We start from the raw sequence: 13,840 nt of genomic DNA, 5'->3' as shown, positions 1-13,840 counted from the left end.
CCTTTAGCCTCCTCAACTGTCTGCCTCTCCTCTGTACTCTCTGTCAGCCTTCATCCTTTTTCCTCCTAGTGGAGGGCTAGGTAAATGTTGCTACCCATGGACCATTTCCAGAGCATAATCCAACATCTGTCTTGCACACGTCTCTTTCTTTGGAATTAAAACCTTCACTTTCGCCCATCTCTCCTCGTTTTCCCCCCTTCTCCATTTGCCACCCCCCTCTGGTAGCCGTCACAGCCGCTGAACGATTTCCTCTCACTGGGAGGCTCCTCCAAGTCACTGTGGCAGTGTCAAATGAGGCTCCTATTTAAGCTCATTAAATGTTTCCAAGAGAATAGGAAATCAATGGTGCATACCGGTGCGCGAGAACTTTTCTCTTAATTTAATTTCCCTTCCTCCTTATCTGTTTGCACATCTTTCTTTTTCTTCTATCATTCTTGCAGGTTTTTTTCAAGGCTGTCATTCTCCTTTAAGTGGTGGAGATGATGAGTGAGGTGGGGGTGCTGATGGGGGCAGAAATGGTTGCCTTCAGAAACCATTTTGGACTCGAATTTGTGACAGGCACCATGGTGTGCAGCTGTCCAGACGTTTAAGTGTTGTTTAGCACTCAGAACACGGCGCACAATTGACTTGAAAGTTTTGAGCACAATGGTCTCAGCCCTGGACTTTTAGATTTAGTTTCGGTCTGTGCTGTTAGGGCGTACAGGTTTCGACCAGAACAGAATGCAGCAGTGAAAACATGTGGAAGGGGGAAGTAGTGTGGTGATGTTGGGATGGAGATCTTCCCAGTTTAAAACTGCTTCCACTGCATGTTTGTTTCCTTCCCCCTTTCACACATCTTCTTTTGTTTTCTCCATCTTTGTCTTTTGTTTGTTCGAAGTTTGTGTTACGTTAAGGTTTGTGACTGTGTGTTTGTGTGTTTCTGAGAGTATATGTCTGGCAGGGCTTTGTGCTGTTTGAAACTATGCCTGGGGGCTGGGCCCACACCTTCTCTGGATCTCCTGTAATTGCTCTTTTGGGGGTTTGTCTGTGGCTCTGAGCCCATCTCCATCACTCTCACTCTGTCTTTCTCCCTTGCTCTTTGGTCTCCTCCTTTCTTTTTTTGGCCTCACTCCGACCCCCCTTCCATCCTTCTCTCCCTACATGGCTCATTATAGCTGATCCCCACCTGCCCAATCTGGGAATTCTCTTTACACACATACAGACAGAGCCACTCAGCAGTTTTCATAGTTGCCTGTCGCTTGGATGGTTTGTGTGCTATCTGCTATAAAACAGCTTTGCTAATGCTGTTTGGCAGAGAAGTGGAAACAATAGTGCCGTCACTTTTTTTCCTCGCTCTGTGCAAACAGACAGTTTCTCATCTCTGTTCTGGCTGTCAGAGCACCATTTCTCATAAAGACTAGGCCCTTCAACCGCAGCTCCTGCCTTTGTGTACGCTAGCTTTGGCCACAGGGTCGTAACCACAAGCTTGGTCTTTTCCATTTCCATTCCAGTCCCCTCTCCGACTTGTCACCCAGCAGCCCCACCATGCCTGTTCCCAGGCTAGTGGCTTTACTTTGAAGGATAATGGATGCGGCCAGTTGCTTCTGCTCAGCTGCAGAGCACTATCATAGTTAGTTATCTAAGAGTTATCTAAGGGCCTGAGTGGTCTGTGATGAATGGCTGGGAGCTGTGTGTCTCCACCGATCAATAAGCCACTATCACCCAGATGAGCTAGATGCCCCCTCGCTCTTTGCTCCCCCCCATCCACACACATATTTCCTTTTCATAATCTCTCAGCATGTTTGTGAACTTTTCCCTCCAATTTATGCCGTGAATTGGGCCATTGATCTTTTTATCCCTGGCTTGTTTTAAATAAAGGGCCGGTATCTCCTCTCTGCGCAAGCATGCAAGGTTTCTGACAGCAGTTATTGCTACACTGGCGGCACAGTGCACAAACATTACTGAAGGCTGATCGAAGGCCCGTAATCGGAGAGGGAGAGCGCATATGAAGCTGCTACCCCCACTAGTGAGGTTTCCATCGCAAGGCTGATGCAAGCAGAGGTCCCATGTGGATATACACACTAGTAATGCAGACAAACACACACACACACACACACAAACACCAAACACTGTTGTCAAGGCTCATTGAGCACAACCTGTCCCAAAGCACCTCAAACAGCCCCACCCAATCTGAATATAAATGCAATGTTGTCAGTTTCTCTCTCGTCTTTGTTTCACTGTTGTGCACACATGTATGTGAGGTCTCTCCACACCACCAAAGCGTGTAAATTTGTATTTCAACTCCAGAACAACAGGTGTGTTATAGCTACTGTATGTGTTGGTTTTTGATCTGTTTTTTCGCTCTGCACGCCTGCACTCTGCCGGCAAGGGATTTGTGATGAAAAGAACCGACTGGAAATCTCTCTCCCTCTCTCTCTCCTTCTCCCCTCCAGGGACTTTCAGTAGTCTGTATCTTCCTCTCTTCTCCTCGTCTCTTACCTCTCCTCCCACTCCGCTCCTCTCCTCTCCCCCTGTAGCTCTGATCTTCCCTCTGATCTGCCGTTGTCTCTGTCACAAAGAGCAGATTCTCAGCCTAGTAATTGCATGTCTGCTGGCCACCACACCTGTTGCTGTCATTGCACCGGTGTGGGAGAGAGGGGGAAGCTTTGCCCTCTGGCCTCTACAGCTCCAACCCTCCCACCACCTTTGCTGTGAGTGTAAAGCCACAGGCAGGAGGGATTGTTATTTGGCAAGTGTGTACATGTGTGGCATTGGGTGCTCTCACAGTTGATTGTGTTTAGCTATAACCTTGAGCTTCACCTCTAGGGTGTGTGTGTCTGTGCAAATGCTCATGTGTGTCCTCTCAACCCTAGCCAGTGCTGATGTTTGACTATCTCTCTCCCTAATCCACCCCCTCTATTCTCTTTATCCAGATCCTGGGCCCTTAATGAAGCTGGGGGTCAGTGGCAGTGTGCGGCTAATTGGCCAAGTTTGCTTGGGGCTCAGGCTTCCTGTGATTGAACTATCCAGTGAGGGCCCGCTGTGCAGCCACCGCTGCACCCTGCTCTGTTCCACTCCAACAGCCAAGACGCTCACTGCAGCCCTGTCCACCTCTCCCTAGTGAGTAGCACCTGAGGTCATTGTGTTTTCACTTACATTGCCAGTGTTTTGTCCAGTTTACTTTCTTCCTGTTTAATTTTCGTGCCACAAAAAATCCTCGGGCTCTGAGTTTTATCTGAATCACCTGTCCTGCTTGACGCACTGTTTCTTCTAATAAACATTGATCTTTTGTACCTCATTTTTCTAAATCTGCAAATGTCTCATTGTCCTCTGTATTTTTTATTGCTAGACTGTCATTCCCACACTTAGTTCCAACATTTTCTTACTTTCCCTGGCTTGCACCACCCTCACAATCTTTCTCCTCACTTGCCACAGTGGGATTTGGGCAATTACCGCAGTCCCCCATTGGCCAGGAGCCAGGAAAAAACAACTTCCAGCCCGATTCTCTCACAATGGGTCCAACAGTCCTAGCTCCAGCCAACTTCTCTGAGTTAACAGGAGGGGTTGGAGGCGATGGCGTGGGGGCATGAGGGGGTCTCTAATTAGTCCTTCCTCCACTTTCTACTAGTTAAGGCACTCCTGGCTCCCATTGTTTGGCTGTCTTCACAAGAGTAGAGGTAGAGGCTGCAGAGTGATCACAAGCTCTAGGGAAAGGACTTAGCAGATAGGGTGAAGGGAGTCAAGCAGTAGCTCTGCTAGTGGATATTTGACTGACTCACCTGGGAGTTACTCAGACAAGGTACAGGCCCCAAGTGCCACAGTTCGCCAATGAGAACACTTTTTGTTATTGTGCTCATTGAAGTGGAACATTGTTGGCTAGTAAATGGTCAACACTGTGCATTTGTGTGTCAGGAAACAATGGTCCAATTACAAGTCAACTCTTAGCTTAGTTATAACTTAGAATAAGTTATGTTCTGTGAAAACTTTATTTGCACACCAGGAGGTTTCTGGACTTGTTTATTAAAGGCTGTAATTCATTATATTTTCTCAGATACCCATTAAATGAAGATCTCCAGCAATTAACTGCTGCTATAATAGTTTTATATAGACGGCTGTAAAACCTTCTTCTGTTCATACTTAATTCAAGTGGAAGAACTACGTTTACCATGATTCACTCACTTCAGTAGATGAATAAAAAAAAAGAAGTGAGAAATATTAATTTGTCCTTGCACATGATATAGTGTGAGATGATATAGTGTATTTGGGCTTTCCCAGTGTTCACCACCTCCCGCTAAACTGTTTCTGTGGTGCACTTTAAAACCCAAAGATTCAGAACTTGCTGTTTTCTTGGTGTGCTACGCTCGTCCATCTGTGAAGTGCTTAGCTTGACAGACAAGTTACTTTTCTCGCTCATCTTCTTCATAATCAGCTGTTTGCTTAGGTCACAACTCTTGTGCTCCACTTTCCATCACATTTCCTGCAGGACTGCATGCCTGCCAGCTTGCCTGCTGGTGTAAAAGATAAAGAAAATATGGCTCATTTGAAATGTAGGCTACCCCAGGTGGTTGTTCTGGCTGTGCTGAATTAATACAACTTGGGTGGAGAGATACTTTTGCTTAACGTATCTAAGCTACACTTGTGACCCAAAACACAGCACATTAAAAATTCACACTTCTTATTTTTGGAGTTGTGTTCATTGTTTTTTATCCCTTTGTTGTTCCCACACTTCTCACACATCTTCCATCTCAGAAGATTGTGTAAATGTCATGGAAATTACATGCCTTTTGGTATCCACAAGGATTTGGAGGTGTCAATCATTTCTCCCATGAGGCTTTAGCTTGGCACAACCCCGGAGCAAAGAGGTAGTTGGGGATGAATGTATTAGGATGCACATGAGCAAAGATATCTCATGTTTTTTGTTGTCCTTTTTTTGTGACAGTGAGGGTGGGGCTTTTACAAGTCTTCTTTTCACTTGTGCAATGCTGATCTTTTTATCTGCTGCATTACTTTTGGTAACTTTGAATTTTAATCAATGCGGTAATGATTTGGTTCTGCACTCTTTACTTGTATGCTTTAGTAAACACCTAAAATGTGTTTCTTTGAAGGATATAGCAAAACAGGTAAACAAGACCATTAAATGGGTATTAATACCTTTTGAAATGTAATATTTCAAAGAGGAAGCTCATAGAAAATATTGTTTTTAAAAAAGGTTCCACGTTTGTTTAGAATATTGCTGATGGCGATACACTAACAGTGGCACTTTTGAAGTTGGTTCAGGTTAATCAAGTGAGGAGAAAGCTGTCCAACATCAAAAGTCCTTTGTGTGATATTCAAAATGACTCAGAATTTAATTATGCATCCCTGGAGAAGAGAGTGAATAATTCATTTGTCACCCAAAATCAAAGTTATGATCCTAACTTTAATACCTGTGATCTATGAAAACTCAGAAATTGCCACAATGGTTTGTCAAGTATCAACATGTCATGTAATCCAAACCCTCTTGCTACAGGTTATAGTGAAAACAATGCACATGTTAACATCCCAGTGGTCCTAAACATAAACCAGAGAGTCTGTATAGTTTCCTCTGTGGTGATAAATGTCTAATTCAATTCTAGGCTTTAAACATTCCTCATCACTGAAAGGAGGTACTGCAGCGCTGGCATAAACTCACACCTTAAGAATGTGTTATAGTGGCTAAAAATGCTTCTGGGCCCTTCTAGACGCACCTGCCTCAATCACCGCAGGCCAACACAGACGTGAGGTCCTTATCACCAGTCTATGTTTGGTTTTCTCATTGAACACAGAAAATGCCATGTCCTTGTGGTACCAAAAATAATATAAAACACCTTGTTTCTGACTCATCGCCTCTTCCCCGCCTCTTCTGAGCTCCCCCTTCTCCAACACGGTACTGCAGCCCTCCAGTTTTCCGTCACCCCCTGTGAATATCCAAGCTGTCGAGGCTGACTGGGCTGAACGTTTTCTTGCCAGGGCACAGTTGGAACAGATCCGGCCTCCGGGCCATATATACTGCTCCACTCTAGCCCCTGCGAACAAGGCCTGCCCTGCGCAACTGTCATTAAAATGCTAAGCGCTTTGGATCGCCATGGTAGATTCCTTTTGTACATACTCACTCGTGTTTTTGAGACTGCTTGTCCTTTTGGAACGTGATAGCTTTACATGGTTTATAGCTTACTGAGCATGAGCTGCTGTTTGAGCAGGCTTTGTGATTCATTGAATTTTCCCTGAATCAACAGTAGGGAAAGAGTCTTTGTTCATCAACAAGGTGTACAATTGCAGAAATCTGGGTAGATGATACAGATGCTTTTTATTTGGTTCCTCTATTTGAGGATTATGCGCTTCACTTTACTCAGAGGCATACTTTTTTTTTTTTTTTTAAGCAAATACAATGTTTTGAAATGGTTATCTCTCAGATGATGGTATAAGTCCTGTCTGCCAAGTTAATCGCCCATCTGCACCCTTGGGGGCTGAGAAATGTGGCCGTCAGGCTTTATGGGAACATAAGCTAAACAGTCAGTCCCACTTTTGAAGGAGGCACGTTGAGAGACGGATTCCAGACAAGCCTCTCAAACAGTTTCATGTCAAATCCACGGACATACAAATCTCCACAATGATCTGCCAAGTTTCTGCAAAATTCACTGGAGCAGGAATAGCAGAATTTCACACCCCCACCCAGAGCCCCCACTCCCCTCCTCTCAGCCATCACTGGATGCCGCTTGGCAGCAGAAGGTGATGGGAAACATCTGCGAAAATCAGAATGTGTGTGTGAACGGTTGAATACACTCACCGAGAATTTTGTTTTTTATGTTTTTTTTTATTATTATTTTAGAGGCATCTCTTTTGCATGGCAGCAGACAAGTCAATTATTCTCACATAGATCTCACAGAGGAATGAATGAAATATGAATGTAGATACAACATGCAAACTGTAAAAACCTTCAGGGCCTATGTATTACAATTGATTCTGCAGCTTTGTTGGCAGATAAATGAGAGGGAGCAAGTGGGGAAAGAAGAAATGATAATGCTCTTCCTTTGCAAGCTAAATAACTTCCTGTGGTTGGCATAAAGGAAGTAAAGACAGCCCCCTGTTGGCTTAATTTTCCTGTTTCCACTCAGTTTTCTTTGCACTCACAACGCTGTTTGCTTGCTGACTACTATATTGTCAGGAAAAAAATAACTAAGAGAATGATTCAGCAGGTCCTTTGGATGATCCTCTGCAGCTGCCAGAGATGTGACTGCTAAGAGTCACTGAAGTCTCTTTTATTTGAGTGTGCTGAGCAATATAAATAATGAAATGGAGCCAGTAATTGGTGGTTCTTGGTAATTAGGACCAAGCTGTCAACTAGCAAAGTTGCCTCAGTCTGATGGTGCTGCAGCAAGGGCAGTAATTACTATTATCCATGGGGGTTGTTGACACAACAATAATCCCATTTTTAACCAGTGGGGCTTATGTTTACTGTCTCAATTTTTAGAAGGTTTAGCCACTATAATAACAAAGGCATAAATGTTGACGTACTTGAATTTATGTCTGCCAGTTAGATAACACCACACCTTAGTTGTAAACGAGGACTAGATGCCTGACCTTGAATTTTCTGCTTGGTGACTAGTGGAGAGCTTGTCCATATTTTTATTAGTAAAACCGTTTGACTTTTTCCCTGCAAGCGGTGTGACGCCCAGCCATAAACAGCATTATCAACCATCTCAGCAGGTTTTCTAATACCCCTGTAATCCTGTCCTTTCATTCATGGATACCGCCTGGGTTATTCTGGGCCTGGAGCGTATCTGCCCGCCTGTCTCTGCTCCTCTGTGTGAGAGATTGGATTCCCCAACTCCCCTCCTGCTCTGTCGTGCCACACACACACTAGCACACTAGCACACTAGCACACATGTTCATGCCCAAGTGTTTGCTCTTCTCTTGTCAGATCCCCATAGTGTAAATAGGCTGGTCAGAGCCAGTGAGATATAGGGTAAAGGACAATGGCACCATATACCCTGTGTAGGAGATGATTCCTAGTTGCGGATAATAACCTGCCCTGGCTGATGTGAAATTTTGTTCAACTAGCCCGAGACTTAATAGCACAGCATTTGCCCTGTGAGATGGCAAAAGTGAATGGCCTCAAAAGCAGAGTACCCAAGTGACATTTTCTCTTCCTACTATCATGCAAAGTAATAAACCTGTCGGAGATTCGCATGAGTTTAGAGTCATGAGAAGGAGTGTGATTATTGGGTGAGTGGAAGGGGGGCAGATTGGTAAGTGTAAACTCAAGGTAGATGAGTTGTTGTTTTCACCTATATAGGAGCACACAACACGCAAATTGCATTGGTTCTGAATTAAACATGTGGCACCTCGTTGCTTGAGGCGTGATGGACATTCAAACATATTGCAAGGCAGGGAAAATTGGTTTTTAAGTAGGCTATTTATGGTGAAGATATTGTATTCATTTGATTATAATAAAACATCCATTACACTCTGAGTGAACGGCATGGGGAGGTGAGGCCAGCAGAGTGCAGCTCAATGTAATAACAACTGTGCGTCCGCTCTAAACGAGCCACGGAAAAGAGCGGGTTCCTGTAGATATTAGTTTCCTTTCTAGGGGTGCTCAGATCTGGTGATATGCTTCGTGAGGAGTAATAAAGAAATATATCTGTTTTTATTGTGCCTTGGCGACAGAGTTATGTTTAGAGCTAGTATAAAGAGCTGGAACATGGCGTAAAATGATATTATGGCCCATTAGGTGGGGGCCCGAGCTAAGCGTTGCTAGCGGTAACCGAGTACTGGGGTAATGGGGCCGCAGCGTATTGTCTGTGATCTTCACATCTCGCTGATTGAATCGGCTACATCACTGGCACTCCATCTCCTGGGGAACCAGAGTAGACGAGGTGATTTTGGCTGAAGACATCACTCGCTCAAACTTGGGGAGATAAGAGAATTGAAGTGGGGGCATTGTGAAATGCAAAGAAAAGGTGGTGTTCAGGAATTATAGCTAGACTGGTGTGAAGAATAAACTGATTCCAATTTGTTTATTCATTTAGGAACAAAGATCATTTTATTCTTAAGAGCTACACATTTGGTCTCTCATAACAAAACTGCAAAGCATGGTTTAGTTTAGCTTGATATCTGACTGAATATCTGGAAAATAACATATGACCTGTATATACTGCGCTGTAACCTTAACTAAAACTCTTGAGGTTTTAAGTCTCATGACCTCCTAACTGTCTCTCTGGTCTGAATCTCTACTGAGAGCTGACCCTGTACTGCTGGGCCTTTTCTCAGGAAGGTTTAGGAAGAATTAGGATTTCAAGGTGCTGTTTCATCTGAAGAACCTGTACTGTTCCCATCCCGTAGGGCTCCCTCCTGCTCAACATACTGTGTGAGTGTTTGCAACAAGGGAGAAGCACTAAATTAGCATACCTGGCTTCTCAGGAGTCTCCAGTTTGAGACTCCTCTGCGCCAAGTTTCACCTCTATCCCTTGTCAACCTACATCCTCCCCGTTACATGTGGAATAGGCCAGCCATTGTGTTGAGTGGTAAAGTTTATCTCCGCTCTGGCGCAGCCAGCATGGGGGATCAGGATGTAATCTGAATCAAGCAGGCCAAGAATTTCAGGAATCCTGAATGGAACCAGATGTGTGTTTTTGTTCACTCTGTCTCACAATGTGCGCTCATTTTACTTGCACAAAAGACATACCCGAATGTCCTTCTTGGTTCATATTGCACTCACAAAAGTTATGGTGGGCAGTCTGGCTTTCATAGCTGAACTACAGTTCATGATAAGATAAGCAATGTGCTTGGCCCTTTGGACACTGGACACTACAGACTTTTTTATGTTTGCATAACGTGCCGGTCTTGCAATCTTCAGATTGTGTTTCTTGTCTGTCTGTATTGATCCTATGAAGAGCACACACATCCATCAGTGTTTGCAGTTCAGATGTTTTCGTTTATAGTTGAGTGTTTTTTTGTTTTTTTTTTTTGTTTTATGTGTGAGAGAAAAATACAAAATGTAGTATTGTAATGATGGTACAAAATGTGCAAGAATGGTAAATACTGTGCAAATGTTACCGCCAACTAGACAATGAGCAGCAAAACATTTCTGCTGGAAGAACGAAAGTATAGCATCATAAATCAAAATCCACTCGACAGCCGTGTTGGAGGCTATAATCATATTCATTTATATTTTCAGAAATTGAACAAGAGACAATGTAAATTGTAAAAGACAATAGTGGATATGCAATCAACTATTTTTATTGTAATGTATGATGGTAATGCTGAAGAGATTAAAATATTGTTTATAGCCTGAGATGAAGCTATAATTAAAGTCCTCCAAAGAAAAAGCAGTGGCTTGAAAATCTACTGAATGGGGAAAATTGGCCTTTATTTTGGAAGTCATTGAAAGTGTTTTGAACAAAAATGAAGAAAAATGGGGAATTTGCAGAAATTCAATGTTAAACAAGTAATATAATAGACTCTTTATGGAAAAAGTACAATCATAGCTTGGAACATTGATGATGGATCTGCTGTGTTCAAGTGTCCCAGTGAGCCACCATGCACAAAACTAAAAACCTGCAGCTCTAACGCCTATAAAAAAAATTGGCATTATTAATGTTATTTCTGTTATAATAATGTGTATTGTACTGTATATTACATATACAATACATCTTTAGATGTTTGATTGTGTGCTGTTTTGTTTTTTGATCTACTGTCGCCTTGTTTCTAGTTTCCAACATGGAAATTCTGTATAAATGAAAGTGTTAAAAAAAAAAAAAAAAAAAAAAGGTTAACATCACCAGCTGGTTTCTGGCATTACACCAGCATTGCATAAGTGTTGACCCCCAGGCCATGGCTAAAGCTTAGATGGTTCCGCCAGCCACACACAAAAGCTTTTCAAATCTATTCCACGTCCAGAGACGTGTTTCTCCTTCTTCTTGGCTCAGCTATGCCATCAAAGGAAGTGGTGTTCATTGGCAGGGGTTTTGACGACAGGAATGTGTGACTAAGTGTGTGCGTGCGCTTTGCCTGAACATGTAGGCCGGTATCAACCATCACCACAGGAAATGACCAACCATTTACTTTGAAGTCCCAGCAGAGTCTTTTCATTATTCCTGCTATCTCTGGAGGCACCAGGCGACGGACCCACACCCCTTTCTTACATTGCTGATGCTCTGCACTCACCCTCTGCTGATCCCCACTCAGCACCATGCCACCAAATGCCTGTTAGAATGCAGAACAAGCGTCTATTAGCATAGTGTATGGGAGTGCTGGCCCCCACAGGGCACAAACCCCTCCACTACCCCCTTACAACTACACTCCACACTTGCCTGAAAAGGCTGAGAGGGCACGTGTAATTGCATTTTCTTCTCCCTGTGCAGAAACTCAAATGCAAGATACGGGAAATTCTGAGATTTCCCAACCCTTGCCCATCCTTCCACTTCCTCTTTTTCAGTTATTCCCATTTGCCTCACTGCTCACCTCCACCCCCTTCAAACCTCCATTTCTTCTCCTTTTGCTCATAGCATGTAGAAATTTGCGGCGTGTGGAGATGAAATTAATTGGATCACAGTGTAGAAGTGTTTAGCCCCCCGTGGCGTGGTGCTGTGTGAGGTACGACTGGCACACGCTTGCCACAACTTGCTGCAAGACTAAGAGTTGCCCTGCTGCCAGTTTCTGCCAATGTTGAGCCTTACATGGAATCATCCACTGTACTACTGCTCTATACTATACTACTTACCCACACTCAAATCTACAAATAACATCTGTCTTCTCTAGAGCAGTTCATACAATATACATGTACAATAGGGAGTCAGGGAGGCAGATGTGTTGTTTATCTGCCAGCAGGGCGCACGTCAAAGCAGCAGGTCTGGCTTGGGTGTGGTTGAAATCTGGGTTAGGAAATCCCTTATTGAGGTTATTACATGCAGTAATGCTAATGAAGCTTTTGCTCCAGTAATGGCATTACCAAATGGAAACACTAACCCACATGTTGCAATAGAGCGTCACAATTTACAGTGACAAAATCCTAATGACTAAATGTCTGGTCTACAGAATCACAAGTGTGTTAATGGATGCTTTTAAAAGGTACACAAGTACAGACTCTGGACTACAAGCTTTTGTGTAGAAGAAAAAAAAAAAAGCATTGAAAGGCAGATTGTACTCTGATGTGTTTGTTGAAACTTGGGCTAAATACCACTTAAGTTTCATTGCTGATCATTTAACAAAATCAAAATTTAATTTATGTTTTCTGTTGTGTTAGAACAAACAGAAAAAGACTGACAGTAGTTACTAGGTAAAAGGTTGGTTACACCTTATCATTCAGTAGTTGGTTTCTGCTGTCTTGTAAATTTGTAATAGACACTGCCGACATAAACTATGATAAAAAGGTGTAGTATTATGTAGTAAACAGCAAGTCTTACTCAAAACAAAAGCTTTGCATGCTTTTGATATCTTAACCAGCTTAATGAGGTAGGTACTTGGTTTTTATTTAAGGCCGTCACTTGTCAAAAAATTTAATTAGTGGAATTTTGTCTCTCAATACTTTTGGGGATCAGTTATGTCATGTTGGGTTAGTGTTGGTATACAACAAAGAGCCCTATTCAGTGACTGCGGATAATCCATGTTAAAACTGCCTGACTACATAAAGAGAAACAACCATCTATCATTACTGTAACACTTGAAGATTAGTCAAACTGGAAATATTCAAGTTCTATTAGTCACAAAAAAACAAAACAAACACACAGTCCATACAATGATGAAGCTGCCTCTTATGAGGACCGACTATGCAAGTCGGTGGCTGTGCTAACAGAACCACTAGTAAGGGAGACTAATAATAGGAGAAGAACTGATTCTGCCTGGAGTTACAAGGAACGGACTTTAGACTAGTGAAAATCTGTGATTTGATCTTAGTCTGAGTCCAAATTAGAAGTTTTTGGTTCCTCTCGTTGCGTTCTTGTCAAGTGCAGAGAAGGTGAATGGATGGCGTCTGTACGTCTGGCTCCCGCTGTGAAGATTGGAAGAAGAGGTGTGATAGTGTGGGAGTGCTTTGCTGGTGACACCAGGTGGAGATTTATTAGGAATTCGAGGCAAATTTAACCAGCATATCTACCACACCATACTGCAGCATCATGTTGTTCCATCTGGTTTGTGCATCATTTGTTTCTTAACAGGACATTGACCCAAAACGCATCTCCAGGCTGTTTAAGGGCCATTTGACCGAAAAGGAGATGATGGAGGACTGCATTACTCTCTTTGTTGCATGTTGTTAATCTTCTGTCTAACCTTATATTCAGCCATCATGCTTCTGTCAACTTAATAAAGACATAAAAATGTTTCAGGTTCAAGGTAACTAAATATATGATCACAAATTACCAACGAATGACCATTATGTGTGTGGTTTGTCTTGTGTTGTTATAAATGCTTTCTCTGTGCAAAGGTTGCTGTTTGCCCACCCACCGCCTTGCTGCCTGAACAGCACTGTGTAGCTGTGGCTTTTTGACTTCTCTGTTTGGCTTTCTACCTCTGTCTTGCCGACTGGCTTTGATTTATGACAGTCTGGAGCTAATGGTACAGAACCAGGATTTGTGTCTGTGGTGTTGTGACTGGACCGGTGCCGGCTCATTGGCCTCCTCGCCGCTTCTCTCTCACTCACTCGCTCCCTCTGGATGAGGTGAGCGACAGAGTGAGATGGCCGGTGAGCGAGTCGGCTGTTGATCAGCATCCCGGTGCTCCGACTCATTCATCTTCACCTCAACCCCCCCTTTTCTCTCTGCCAGAGGAATCATGCTGGCGGGGGAGCCGACTCACCTTCAGACAAGGCCACCAGACCTTGCTTCACCTTTCATCCTGTTTCATC

At 43.3% G+C, this 13,840-nt stretch overlaps 1 protein-coding gene across 1 annotated transcript in view; it reads left to right on the top strand.

Annotated features, from left to right (window-relative positions):
- Nucleotides 1-13,840, top strand: part of plxnb2b (plexin b2b) — a 113,201-nt gene that overhangs the window by 21,098 nt on the left and 78,263 nt on the right. The window contains exon 2 of the mRNA XM_026364932.1: nucleotides 2,913-3,099. The gene's annotated coding sequence lies outside the window, so the exon portion shown is untranslated. The remainder of the gene's footprint in view (nucleotides 1-2,912; nucleotides 3,100-13,840) is intronic.

This window comes from Anabas testudineus, chromosome 6 (assembly GCF_900324465.2).
Source record: "Anabas testudineus chromosome 6, fAnaTes1.2, whole genome shotgun sequence".
In the NCBI taxonomy this organism is placed as follows: Eukaryota; Metazoa; Chordata; class Actinopteri; order Anabantiformes; family Anabantidae; genus Anabas; species Anabas testudineus.
Note: the sequence above shows the minus strand (reverse complement) of the source record. Positions and strands in the feature narration are given on the sequence as shown.